Raw genomic sequence first — 12,796 nt, 5'->3', positions numbered from 1 at the left:
ATCCCAGCTGCCCTTCCTGGTGCCTCCACCTGATATCACAGCTTCTCAGATACATCCAGAATCTGAAGGTCACTTGAAGATTTTAGAAGAATCATCTTGGCAGAATTCCCTGTACTCTACCTCTCTGTCTGCAGCAGTACACACTTGGCAATGCCTCTCCTGATTCAATAGAGCACACAAATCATAACAAGGGAGGAAACTTTGAGAGTCTTATTTGGGCATCTTTTGTAAAATTGAGACATGTTAGTTAATTCAAGCAAGTAGTGTTTCTTTTTGAATAGAAGAAATTATTAGCCTATAGCCATTCCTAGACTGGTTTATGTTATTAAGTGAAGCTAAACACAGAACTGGAGTACTCTCTGGTGTCCCTCAGACCCACATCATCTACTTGTGAAGCTGTAGTCCTTTTTACCTTGGTCCTTTCCAGGTGTAGAAACCTGTGGTGACCGCCTGGACCAGCAAGGAAGACGCGACACCGAGCTCTTCTCTCTGCAGTTTATTCAGGACCTTTGAGTAATCTTCTGACCCCAGCCCCGGGGACAATTCCCCACAGCCTTAAGTACCCGCTGGCTAGCCAACCCTGATACGCCATGTGGGAACCACCAATAGGTTCAGGTGCGCGGAAGCAAGCCAGATTCTTTGCCTTAGTCATATAAGGAGTTGTTTACCACAGAGGGCACTCGCCATCAGGAAGGCGGAGTGCAGAAGCTGGTGCCATCTTCCAGGTGCGGCTGCATGCTGCTCTCTACAGAAACCTAGGGGTGAGTACCAATGCTCTCAACTCCTTGTAGATCGATCTTGACAGGTGATCCTCCATTCCTTACCTCTGCCCTAGCATCTGCCTACAGGTTTCAGTACATTCTACTGTATTCTCTTCATTAGGACTCATCATGCAGAAACTCTACAGGAAACACTTGTGGCTTCCACAAATAAATGATTAGAAGAATCTGCACAGCACAGCAAAACAATAATTATACCGATGTATCCCCACTCCATTCTTTTTTTAGAAATGGACCGTTTGTACACTGGTGGTTCCACTTCCTTACTCCTTTTCTTTTTGGTTGTTTTTTTAATTTTGGTTCTGGTCCTTGGGCTTGAACCCAAGGAAAGTCCTTGCTTCTTCCTTGAGTTTTTTTTTTGTTGTTGTTGTTCAAATCTAGCATTCTACCACTTGATCCACAGCTCCACTTCTGAATTTTATGTGCTTAATTGGATGTAATTGTCTCATAGACTTTCCTATGCAGGCTGGCTTCCAATATCAGTCCTCAGCTCTTAGCCTCATGACTAGCTAGAATTATAGGAATGAGGCACTAGTACTTGACTCCAGACATTTTTATTGTTATTATTAAGAAGCTTCACAGAGAGCTTACAATTCAATAAGCCAGAAGATAGGTATTTCCTGTTTGAGCTGTCAACTTGACTATTTTTCTGTTTGCACCTACTGCCTGTACACTGACTTAACCACGATGCGCTAAGACAAAAAAGGAAAATAAATTTGAAAAACATAAGGGCAGATTTCTGAGCTTAATACTTTCTGGGCTATCCTGAGTGTTTCAAATGGCCATGGAAATTCTACATTTACATTTTGTACCTTAAATATTCTTTTAGGGAATTTTAATTTTGCATTGGTTAGATTCTATATTTCAACCTAGAGAAAATTTAAAATGATGGTTTACTCCAATGTATGACAATGGAAATATATTTGTGTAGCTGTGTCTTCTTTACTCTAAAAGAGATTATTTTCTATTCGCTGTGTTTGCATAGACTCTACTAAGTTATTATTATATACTATGATTTACTTTAATAATTTTTAATATATTTGTACAAATTTCATTAGCAAATCAAGATACCTGGCTGCTTCACTTCAAATTTAATGTCTTCTTTTACCTCTTGCTATATAGAATTTGGAGAAGAACATCCTGTATAATTTTGTATATGACAATATGATAGTAAATGTTTCATCATTTAAAACAATCTGATGGGGAAAATGTTAAAATACTTTTTTAACTGTTTTAACATCGATTTTTTTTACATGTTTCAAATCACTTTGGTATTTTTTCATTATTTTGTCTTCCTTAGCCACTATAGCTTTTGAAGTATCTTGAATAGATGTTGACTTTTAGAAGTATTTAACAAATATGCTCATATTATCTTGTTTCTAATCATGTTAGGATTGTGAATTTTACAGATAAACCTACTATATCAAAGGCAATAGAATTGGAGTAGATGCTCAACTGGTAGAGTGCTAGCTGAGGGACAACACCCAGTCCCTGAGTTCAAGACCCACTCCCAAACACAGCAATAAAAAATACAATCATGGAGTTGTGCATAGGTCGCTCAGGTATATAATCCAAGCTACTCAGGAGGCTGAGATTAGAGGTTCACTGTTCAAAGGAAGTCCATGCAGCAAAGTCCAGGATACTCTTATCTCCAATCAACCAGAAAACAGGAAGTGTTAGAGTGCTTGTCTTGAGCTGAAGACCTGAAGAGCATAAGGACAGTGTCCACGCCAAATGTTCAAGCACCACAACTAACAAAAATAATACAAGCATGAAATTTTATTTTCTTACATACATATGTTTTTGTTCCAGTCGAGGGATCTGTACTCTGGGCCTGGAAGCTGTCCCTCAGCTCTTCTTCTCAAGGCTAGAGCTCTACCACTTGAGCCACAGGGACACTTCCAGCTTTTTTTCTTTTTGCTTATGTGGTGCTGAGGAATTGAACACAGGGCTTCATGCATGCAAGGCAAGCACTCTACTACTGACCCACCTTCCCAGACCCAATCATGTAATTTTAAAAGAATTTTCCAATGTAACTTTCTCAAAATATTGTCCTTGAGAGAAGGGGGAGGGAGAAAGTAGGAAGGAGGATTAGGAATAAGAGGTAGAGGAGAGCAGGATGAAATTCTCCTTTTCCTAAGACAAATTTTGACAATGTGCAGAGGAAACCACAGGTTGAAAAATTTGAGTATGTATGATCAAACTCAGAAGAAGTTCTTGTAAAGTAAGCTGAAGTTTGGAAGACAGGTGAAACATTGAGAAAACAGGACTGTAACCAACCATTGCAATAGGTGAAGTGGCATGAATCTCACACAAATATACTGTGAAGCTGGTCAGATTGGTAGTACTGGGGTTTGAACCTCAAGGTCTTTGATCCATTTGGAGTGGATTCTAGTTCAGGGTGATATATAAGGTCTTAAATTCGGTTTTCATGTTTCTACACATGAATAGCCAATTCTGACTGCACCATTTGTTGAAGAGATGGTCATTCTCCATCCTTTGTATTTAGCTAACTTATCAAAGATTAGGTGGCCATGGGTCTGTGAATTCCTTCAATTCTATTCCAGTGTTCTACAAGCCTGTTCATGTGCCAGTACCAAGCTGTTTTTGTATGTATAGCTTTATAATTGTGTGTGAAGTTTGGTATTGATATTCCTCCAGCAGTGTTCTTCCTGCTAAGAATTGCTTTAGCTCTTCAGGTTTTCCATTATTCCACATAAATTTTTGGATTGATGCTTCTTGTTGATTGAAAAATGTTCTTGGGATTTTGATGGGTATTGCATGGAATTTTAGATAGATCTTGGCAGTATTGCCATTTTCATAATGTTAATCCTCTCAGTCTTCTATTATGAAGAGGAGTGGATAGAGCAGACCGCCTGGTTATAATCTTTCGAGGAAATAGTTTTACTTTTCACCATTTAGTATAATGCTGGCTGTAGGTTTGTTATATATAGACTTTATTATATTGAGCAATGTTCCATGAGTTAATGCTTTCTCCATAAAGGCCCATCCACAAGTTTTAAAGTTCATTTTCAACATAGTGTCCATGAGTAAAATTGCTGCCTTGTTCACCTTTGTGTTTACATTTCTGTGACTCTTCTTACTCTCCCAAGACATATGAACTAACAAACAAACTAGACAAGAAAACAAAACCAATAATAAAGAAAATATGTCTTCTTTCCATTGTTTTGAGTTACTTTTGATAAATGTTATTTTCTATGGTCAGAAATAAGGATACAGGATGACCCATTGGAACAAGGAGATGTACAAGACACTTTGTTGAAAATGAACTTTAAAACAGAGCTGGGGGGGTAGGAGGAGTTGGGGAGGTGGAGAGGAAAGGGATGGTAGGGGAAAAACAAAGAAGGGGGTAACAATGCTGGATAGGAAATGAGCTCAGTACCTTGCTCATGTAACTGTAATCCCTCTCTACACTATCTTTACAATAAAAATATGTGTTTATAGTAAAAAATATGTACACAGGCATTGTGTCTTCCTGTTCCTCTTTTAAGAATATCCTCCTTTATTCTCACTTTGTGTACATGCCTAGAGACCTATATTTTACATATAGACTCCTCACATGAAAGAAAACATGCACTACACTCTCTGAGCTTGGCATACCACACAACATGATTTATCCTAGGTCCATCCATTTCCAGGCAAATGACATAATTTTATTTTTTCTAAGGATTATGGACAATTTCTTTTTGAATAGTACCACATCTTTAGCTGTTCCTCTATTGTAGGGCATCTCTGCTCTTTCCACAACTTGGCTATTTTGAATAGTGTGGCAATGAACATGGATGTGCAAGTGTCTATATGGTGTCCTGGCTTGTGAGGTTTAGGGTTGATGTGGAGGAGTGGTATGGTGGGTTTCAAGGAAGATTTATGTTTCATTTTGTGAGGAACCTCCAGACAGTTCTAGAGTTGTTGTGTCATTTTTCATTCCCACCAACCGTGCAATAAGATTCCTTTTCCTCCACATCCCTGACAACATTTGTTATTTGAATTCACAATGTTGGCCAGTCTTACTGGAGTGAGATGAAATCTATGAGTTGGTTTTATTTTTCATTTCCTCTATGGCCAGGGATGATGAGCATTTCCTTATGTGTTCCTTTGCCATTCTTACCTCATCTGCTAAATCATTTATCCGTAGCTCTTGGCCCATACTTGATTTATTAGTTTTTGTTGGGGATAGTTTCTTAAGTTCATTGTATAGTTTAATATTATGCTTTGTATGATATATTGCTGGTAAAGGACTCCTTATAGATTGTTGGCTATCTTTCTAGTTTAGTAACAATGTCCTTTGCTGTGCAGAAATATTTTAGTCTGATGCAATCCCATTTGTCAAGTTTCTCTCCTAAAACTTTCTGCCTATGTCAATGAGTTCTAGTATTTCTCCTACTCTCTTTTGTAGTAATTTCAATGTTTCAGGTCTAGTGTTGGGGTCTTTGATCCTCTATGAGTTAATATTTGTACATGGTGACAAACAGGGATCAATTTTTAGTTTCCTGCATATGGATGTCCAGTTTTCTCAAAAACAATTATTGAAGAAGCTATCATTTTCCCAGTGTATACTTTGACTCCAAATCAAACCATATCAAATACATGGTTTTATTTCTTGGTGTTGTAGTCTGGTCTATTCATCTTTTGGATTATATTTGTGCCAATGCCAACATTTTTTGGTATAGCTCATAGTAGAGTTTGAGTCTTAGGATTGAGATTATATCAGTATTCCTTTTTTTCCCTAGAATTGTTTGGCTATTTTTCTACCTCAAAATCCTAATTCTTAATCCCTCAGGTAATTGAGATCTGAGGATCATGACTCAAGGCAGCCCAGCAAGAATGTCCATAAGATTATATCTCCAATTAATCAACAAAAATGATAGTTGTGGAGCTGTGTCTCAAATGGCAGTACACTAATTTTGAACACAAAAACACAGGGACTCTGCCCAGGTCTTGAGTTCAATTACCAGCACTAGAATGCACAAACACACACACAATCACCCAAAGTATGGAAATTATTAATTCTACTAATTTTATTTCATCTTTGTTAGGCCAAATTATGAAACTGTTAGAAATGTTTTGAATTATATTAAAACTGCTTTTCTGAGATCAATTTGCAAAAACTGAGTGCCAAGAAATTTACTTGCAAGAGGGTTTGAATCAGGAGAAAAGAGGTAGAAAAATAAATAGAGGAAATGAGTAGAATGCAGGTAAGAATGCACTACATATGCCACAGAATTGAGAAAAACAAGGGAAAGGATATGTTGAAGTGGGCTGACATATCTCAAGATGCATTGTATCCATGAATTGCTTTGTTGTAACAGCAAAAATATCTAAACATAATTTAAAAATTAACAAACCTGGGCTGGGAAGGTGGCTCAGTGGTAGAGTGCTTGCCTTACATGCATGAGGTCCTGTGTTTGATTTCTCAGCACCACATAAGCAGAAAAAGCTGGGAGTGTTGCTGTGGCTCAAGTGGTAGAATATTCCCCTTAACCTGAAGGGCTGAGGGACAGTGCCCAGACCCAGAGTTCAGGCCCCACGACGAACCAAAAAAAAAAAAAATAGTTAAGAAACTTGAAGGGAAGTGTGGAATGAAGAATTTTAAAAGGGATGTCATTGAAAAGGTATTGTATGCATAAACTGGTTGGTGGAATGGCATCTCCTTTGTACAATAACCTAAAGAAAATAAAAAAGCTATTTTTAAAAACTGCTCCTTTGGGTATAGAAAAGCTCAGAAATTGAGCGAGAATTCTAAATTTCTAAAATTCTAATCCTAAATTCCTAAATATCATGTCAATTTGGCCAAAATAAATAGCCCTATAAGCAGTTTTTGAATTTTGTACATAATCACAGGTATAAAGTACAGACTTCATTTCCCATTTTGATCTTGCTGAGAGTAAGATGATGTCAATGGCTTCTGTTCAGTTATAACTACTGACGAATTTTTCTAATGAGGAATGTATAATTTTTTTCTATTTGCTTACCTTAGTAAATATATTGCTCGTTAGATCATTTCCACCTGTTTAATATAATCCCTCACATTGTGTTTATGATATAAGTTGAGTAGGTTATCTACTTTGGTCCCAGAGGTGAAAATAAAATTTCATTTTTAAATTTTACTGTACTTATTATTTTTATGCCATTCTTGGGGCTTGACCTTAGAGCCTGGGCATTGTTCTTGAGCTTTTCTACTCAAGGCTAGTGTTTGAAGACTTGAGACAAAGTTCTATTCCCAGATTTAGGGGATTTATTGGAGATCAGAGTTTCACAGACTTTCCTGTCTTAGTTGGCCTCAAACTATGATCCCCAATCTCTGTGACCACCTATATAGCTAGAATTATACTTATGAGTTATCAGTGCCTGGCAAGGAATAACACCTTAAAGAATATCCATTCCTAGTTGAGATACAACCTTTCTACCAAATTTTATATTTTCAACATTAGAGGCCATACAGAACTTTCAATTGTCACAACTCCAGAACAAACCCAAAGATCTCAGTTGTATAAGAGGTGTACAGATTTGTCAGCAGACAACAGGCTTCTCTCTGAATGCTGAAGATCAGCACTAATCTAGGATATGTATCTCAGGATCTCTTACAGAACATGTCTGAACAGCTCAGAGTCAACCAGGCTACACTTCCAAAGGAGCCCTGGGTTCAGAAGAAGCTTCAGACAACTCCATGTTCCACATATCCAATTCCAAGATAATGGCTAGAACATAGGCTACAATTGACTGCATTGGAATAATCCTGCTTATCTGCAGAGACTCCCATTTTGTTGTATAAATACTAACTGATGTCAGAACACTTGGCCTTCATTTGTGAAAACCTCAATTTTGAAGGCTATCACCAGACAGTATCATGTCTATGCCTCTGGAGCTGAGAAAAAAGGAGAGAGTTAGGATGCAGAAAACCTTTCTGGCCCTTGTGCCCAAGGCTTGCAGTGACCTTCAGAGCCTGGCTGCTTCTAGGAAATACTCTCAGCAGGTAAACAGAAACAGCTGCGGCAGCCCAGCCTCTCACATCTGCTTCCCTGGGAGTTTTAGGTTATGACTTGTATCACTGTGGGAAGAGAAGAGTATTCTAACCTTGTTGACAATAATAGGCAGACTGCTGATGGTGAGAATGAGTTTTGTCCCAGATCCATTGTAACTGAACCTAGACCAGGTACCGGATAGTAAACTGACTGCAAAGTAGATCAGGACATTAGGAGATTGCCTGGTTTTGGCTGATTCCAGGATAAGCTACTGTTAATGCTTGAATGGTATGGCAAGAGATGATGAATCTCTCTCCTGGAGACTAAAGAGGGAGGACAGAGACTGGGTCATCTGGATGTCAAATCTGGCACCTGATAGAGGAAACATGGAAATAAATACCCTTATTGATATGCATGTTGTAAGAGACCTTCCCTAGAATGCCAGAATGAATTCACCACACTGTGCTTAACAAATTTCCAGTGTTGTCTTTTTTACCTGAAAGAGCAACAGTAGCCCCCATAGCTGAGCAGAGAACCTCATGTCCATGCTGTGTGCTGGAGAATAACTCCAGCATAGGATATGACTTGGCTGTGAAGAAATCCTCAAGTCAGTAGACAGTGCTTTAGGTATATGCAAATAAGCAGAGCCTGGACAGGGCTGAGCACACTTCAGCAATTCAGGAAAGGCCCAGTGTCCCCAAGAATTGTCAGTCTTATTTGAGTAGATCAGCTTCAAATGCAGAAAACATGATTGTCTCTGGCTGCTGAAGACCAGCACCTGTCAAGGATCTGTGCGTAGGATGCCATTTTGATTTCTTCCAGATCCACTGCATTCTGTCCCTGTTCACATTCCATTATGAAAGGGCCTGTCTGTTTCAGTAAAATCCTCAAATCTGCAACCTCTGACACATTATTCACCTACCCCACAGGTATTACTGATACCGCACATGATTACTCTTTGCTCTGATTCCAGCATAATATTTGTGTGAAATTAGAGCAATGTAAAAGCGGGAGTGTTCTGACTTATAAGAAAGACCATGACCATTCATCCTTATACCATTAAATCTAGATAATAATATGCCTTGCTCCACTTATAAATTCTCTGTTGAGAATACTATCTTTTCCCATCTGAGGCAATGTTCACAATTGTACGTATGTATGCCTGATCATTACTGAATGCCAGAGATTACTGGCCTGATCTCTACATACACTTTTATTTTTGTTGTTGAGTTTGTGGTGAGACTCTTCAGACCTCAGCCTCCTGTGTAGCAGTGATTATAGGAATAGGCCACTGGCCCCCAACTCTTGACACATTGTTATCCCATTTTCTTCAGTAGCAGGCATACTGTTTCTACCAAGTGTTCATTCATTCGCCTGAATTTACTATGATCAAAATCAGCAAATTCTACCAGGTCCCAATCTTTTAGTGCCTAAAGAAACACGTTTCTCCTTGACTGGATATAAGGCAATGGGGCCCAAGATTGAGGAGGAAAACATGTAAGGGAATCTCCCCAGGGGGAGTTTGGGCCTACTGGAGTAGAAAGGTTATCCTCACATGGATGCAGTGTTACTGTGGACTAAGTGATTCTAACTAAGAAGAATAAGCAATAATATTCACTGTTAGTAGGGGATCCCAGTGTGGGAATCAGACCCAGGCCAAGAGAGGAACCTACCTATAAATGAGTCAGATGAACAATGATGACCACAGAGAAGCAGCTGTGTGTGTTTTTGGACGTTGTCCACAATGGAAATATAAATGATGGTGAAGAGTAGGAGTGGTTTTCAATGGAAGCATACATCAACCTTGCATTATCCAAAAAAATAATTAGAGTCAAGATATTCGCTCATAAATGTTTTTCATTTCTATTGAAAGGCAATTGAAATAAACTGTGGTTTGGAAATGGAAGTAAAGGTATTAACGTAAGCTTGTGTCTGTTTCATTCCATCTGTAGAAACATATGTACCCTTGTGCAGATAGAGAAGTATCTACACAGTTCTCCATTGCCTGGAAAATAAAATGACTTTTTATTCCCCAAAATTCACCTGTATTGTTCACTAATAGGAACTATTAATAGATACACAAATGACTATCTCTCCAATGGAGAACCAAAAAAATTCAAGATGATGCTGATCTACCTTGAAACTAAGGACAAGCTCCAAGAAAGACATACTAGTACAAAAAAATGAGGCAACAATTAGTCAATGTCAGAAAAAATTTAATTATGAGAATAATTAGTTAAGCCATTAAGGAAAACATGAGCTAAGGAATTGATACTGATGTTTTAATGAGGAATAGCTTATTCATAAGGGATGAAATGGCTTTTCCTCCAAGCCTTCTTTATTATAAAGGCGGAGAGTGCCAGCTCAGCTGAGAATTCTGACACCATCTTCATTCTAGTTCAAATACAACTCACAGTCATAGCACACAGCAAAAGAGACTGCTGGGATATACTGAGGAGCTTTCAAATCGTTCAAGGTGAACTTCCAATATATATTTACACTTCAGAAGACTCGGTTGCAGGAATGAATTGTGTACTATGTCATTCTTCTATCTAGTGACATGAACATATTTCATGCTCTGACATCATATGTATGCATATTAATAAAGTTCTGAAATTATATGTTCACAATTACATAATCTGTTAGTAATTTACTTTCCTATGTTGATGTTGGCTAATTAGAATGATTTAACATAAAACTATTTTGTATGTATAAACTTAACTGGAGAATACAGATCATTACAGTATTGATTCTGAACTTTCAGTACTCTTATAATCAATCCTATTAAGATATGGTATTTAGTCTTTTATCAGTTTAAATCCTCTTGCTCATTGTTAACACACTTTTGCTCTCACCCTTGCTGAAGCTTTACACAGGATCCACAGGACCATGACTGAATGCTCAGAGCTCTAGATACAGGATTCCCAAAAAAAGTTTCTAGAGTGATTCAGATGAGTGCGGACATCAAGAAAGGGCCACTGTACACACTCCTCTTCATCCTGCTTCTGGGAGTTGAGACTGGAGGTTTAGATAAGACGTATCCTTTAGAACTAAAGCTTGATTTGTGGCATATAGAATAAAGCAAATCATCTATATTAGTCTGAAAGTTGTTACATTGGAAAACCACTTACCCATACACATTTAAATGCGACCAATGTTGCAATATGCAGCCATTGTCTATTCCTGATGGAAAGTGTCTTTGAGGAATTGATGATTATTCTATCTCTAATCTCTTTGACTGTAGGTATAGGAAAGATGATCACCAGGAATATCAAGTCAGGCCAGTCTTTTAAAGAGTTCAAACCAGACGAATGTCTTAGTCTAGGACCAGAAGAAAATAGATCCTGCTCCTACACTGCTCATCTGGGGACCATTTTCTTGGATGTCTGGGTCCCTGTTGGGTGCCATAGGGAGTATTTGGGACAGATTTCACACTGACCATCGCCAGCCTCCCTGTGATTCACATAACCAATTATTTCTCTCCACAGTTTTTAAAACTTCCCTTTCAGCCTCCACCACAAACTTCACAAAAAATGAGTCAGATTTTGCTGCTCCAGCTGTGTCCTCTCTGCTCAGTCCTGGTATCTCCAATGGTCATTGTTTTCATAAGTGGCTGTGATCCTGCATAATCACAGAAGAATATGTAGTGGCAAGGAAAGATGGAGTAGAACAACCTATCTAGAATATTTAAAAATAAGCTTCACCATTAACATTATTATGGGACATGATCCCTTCTCTGTCTATTTAGAATGTTTCTCATCTTTGAAACTGTTACTTAACAGGGGAAACTGAGGCTTCAAATCCTTTTGGAGATAGGGTTAATGCATTCATGCTCTTACAAACTGTCTCTTCCCTATGCCCAATGAAACAAAAATTCTCACATTCTTATTTTTGTTTTTTTTTAATTTTTATTTTTCTATTGTGAAAATTCTGTACAGAGGGGTTACAATTACATGGGCAAGATAATGAGTACATTTCTTATCAAGCATTGTTGCCTTCTCCTTTGTTTCCCCTTCTCATCCCTTCCCATCCTCCCCCTGCTCTCCTAAAATCCCCCCCCCCACATCAAAGTTGTAAAGTTGCTTTTTGACATAATAACTTGTACTTCTTATTGTTGCAATGGGTCCACCTCTATCCCTAGTTAAACGATTTTTTTCCCCTTCCCCTCCACATATTATACCAACATCAAATACAGTGAAAGCAGGGGTTATACTGTGGGGGAGGAACATACAAAGCAACAAAGAAATAATCTTATAAATGTGTTAGAAACAGTCGCATGAAAGAAAAAAAACATTTGAATACATATCTTAGAGTCTTATTTTTGTTTTTTAATTGTATATTCTTCTGATATTCCATCATGACTGTAATATAGGGTAAAGACAAGCTGTCCTGCAGTTACCCCATCTTTGCTTATTACCCCAGTGGCAATAGGCAAGGAGAAGAAAGGTGGGCAAAATGCCCCGGTGTTCTGACTCATTTAGAAACTCATATGAAGCTGACCTTAGTAGCTTATTTCAAAATTATTTGGTTTGACAACTGTATGTCTCCTCTGTCCATTCACTTTATATCTTTGCAACTTTTAACATGTGGTCCAAGACCCTGTTTCCATTTGTAGAAAATGTAATAAGGTAACTAATAATTCTGTTTAATGTACATTTTTCTGATACTAATTTCTTATTCATTATCTATACAATGAAAATTTAATTTAAAAAAATTAAATGTAATTTTAAATAATTTGTAAGTCCACACATCTAATACATAGGTAATATTTAAATTACGATGGTTTGCATTCCAATGAATCAATAATTGTAATTTTTTTCTTTCTACTGTCTAAAAAGCAGTATGTGCTCAGTAGCAAGCTAGATTCATATTTTTAATGCTCATCTTTCCATGGGTGATTGATACATAGTACTAATATTCTTCCTTGATACCGATTAGAGGTACCAAGCCACAATTTACAATAGCAATAGAAATATATATATATTTCTATATATATACATATATATCTAGTCTAATCACAAGAGAAAACAACCA

This window comes from Dipodomys merriami, unplaced genomic scaffold, assembly GCF_024711535.1.
Source record: "Dipodomys merriami isolate MVZ:Mamm:240054 unplaced genomic scaffold, mDipMer1.0.p SCAF_136, whole genome shotgun sequence".
NCBI lineage: Eukaryota > Metazoa > Chordata > Mammalia > Rodentia > Heteromyidae > Dipodomys > Dipodomys merriami.
Note: the sequence above shows the minus strand (reverse complement) of the source record.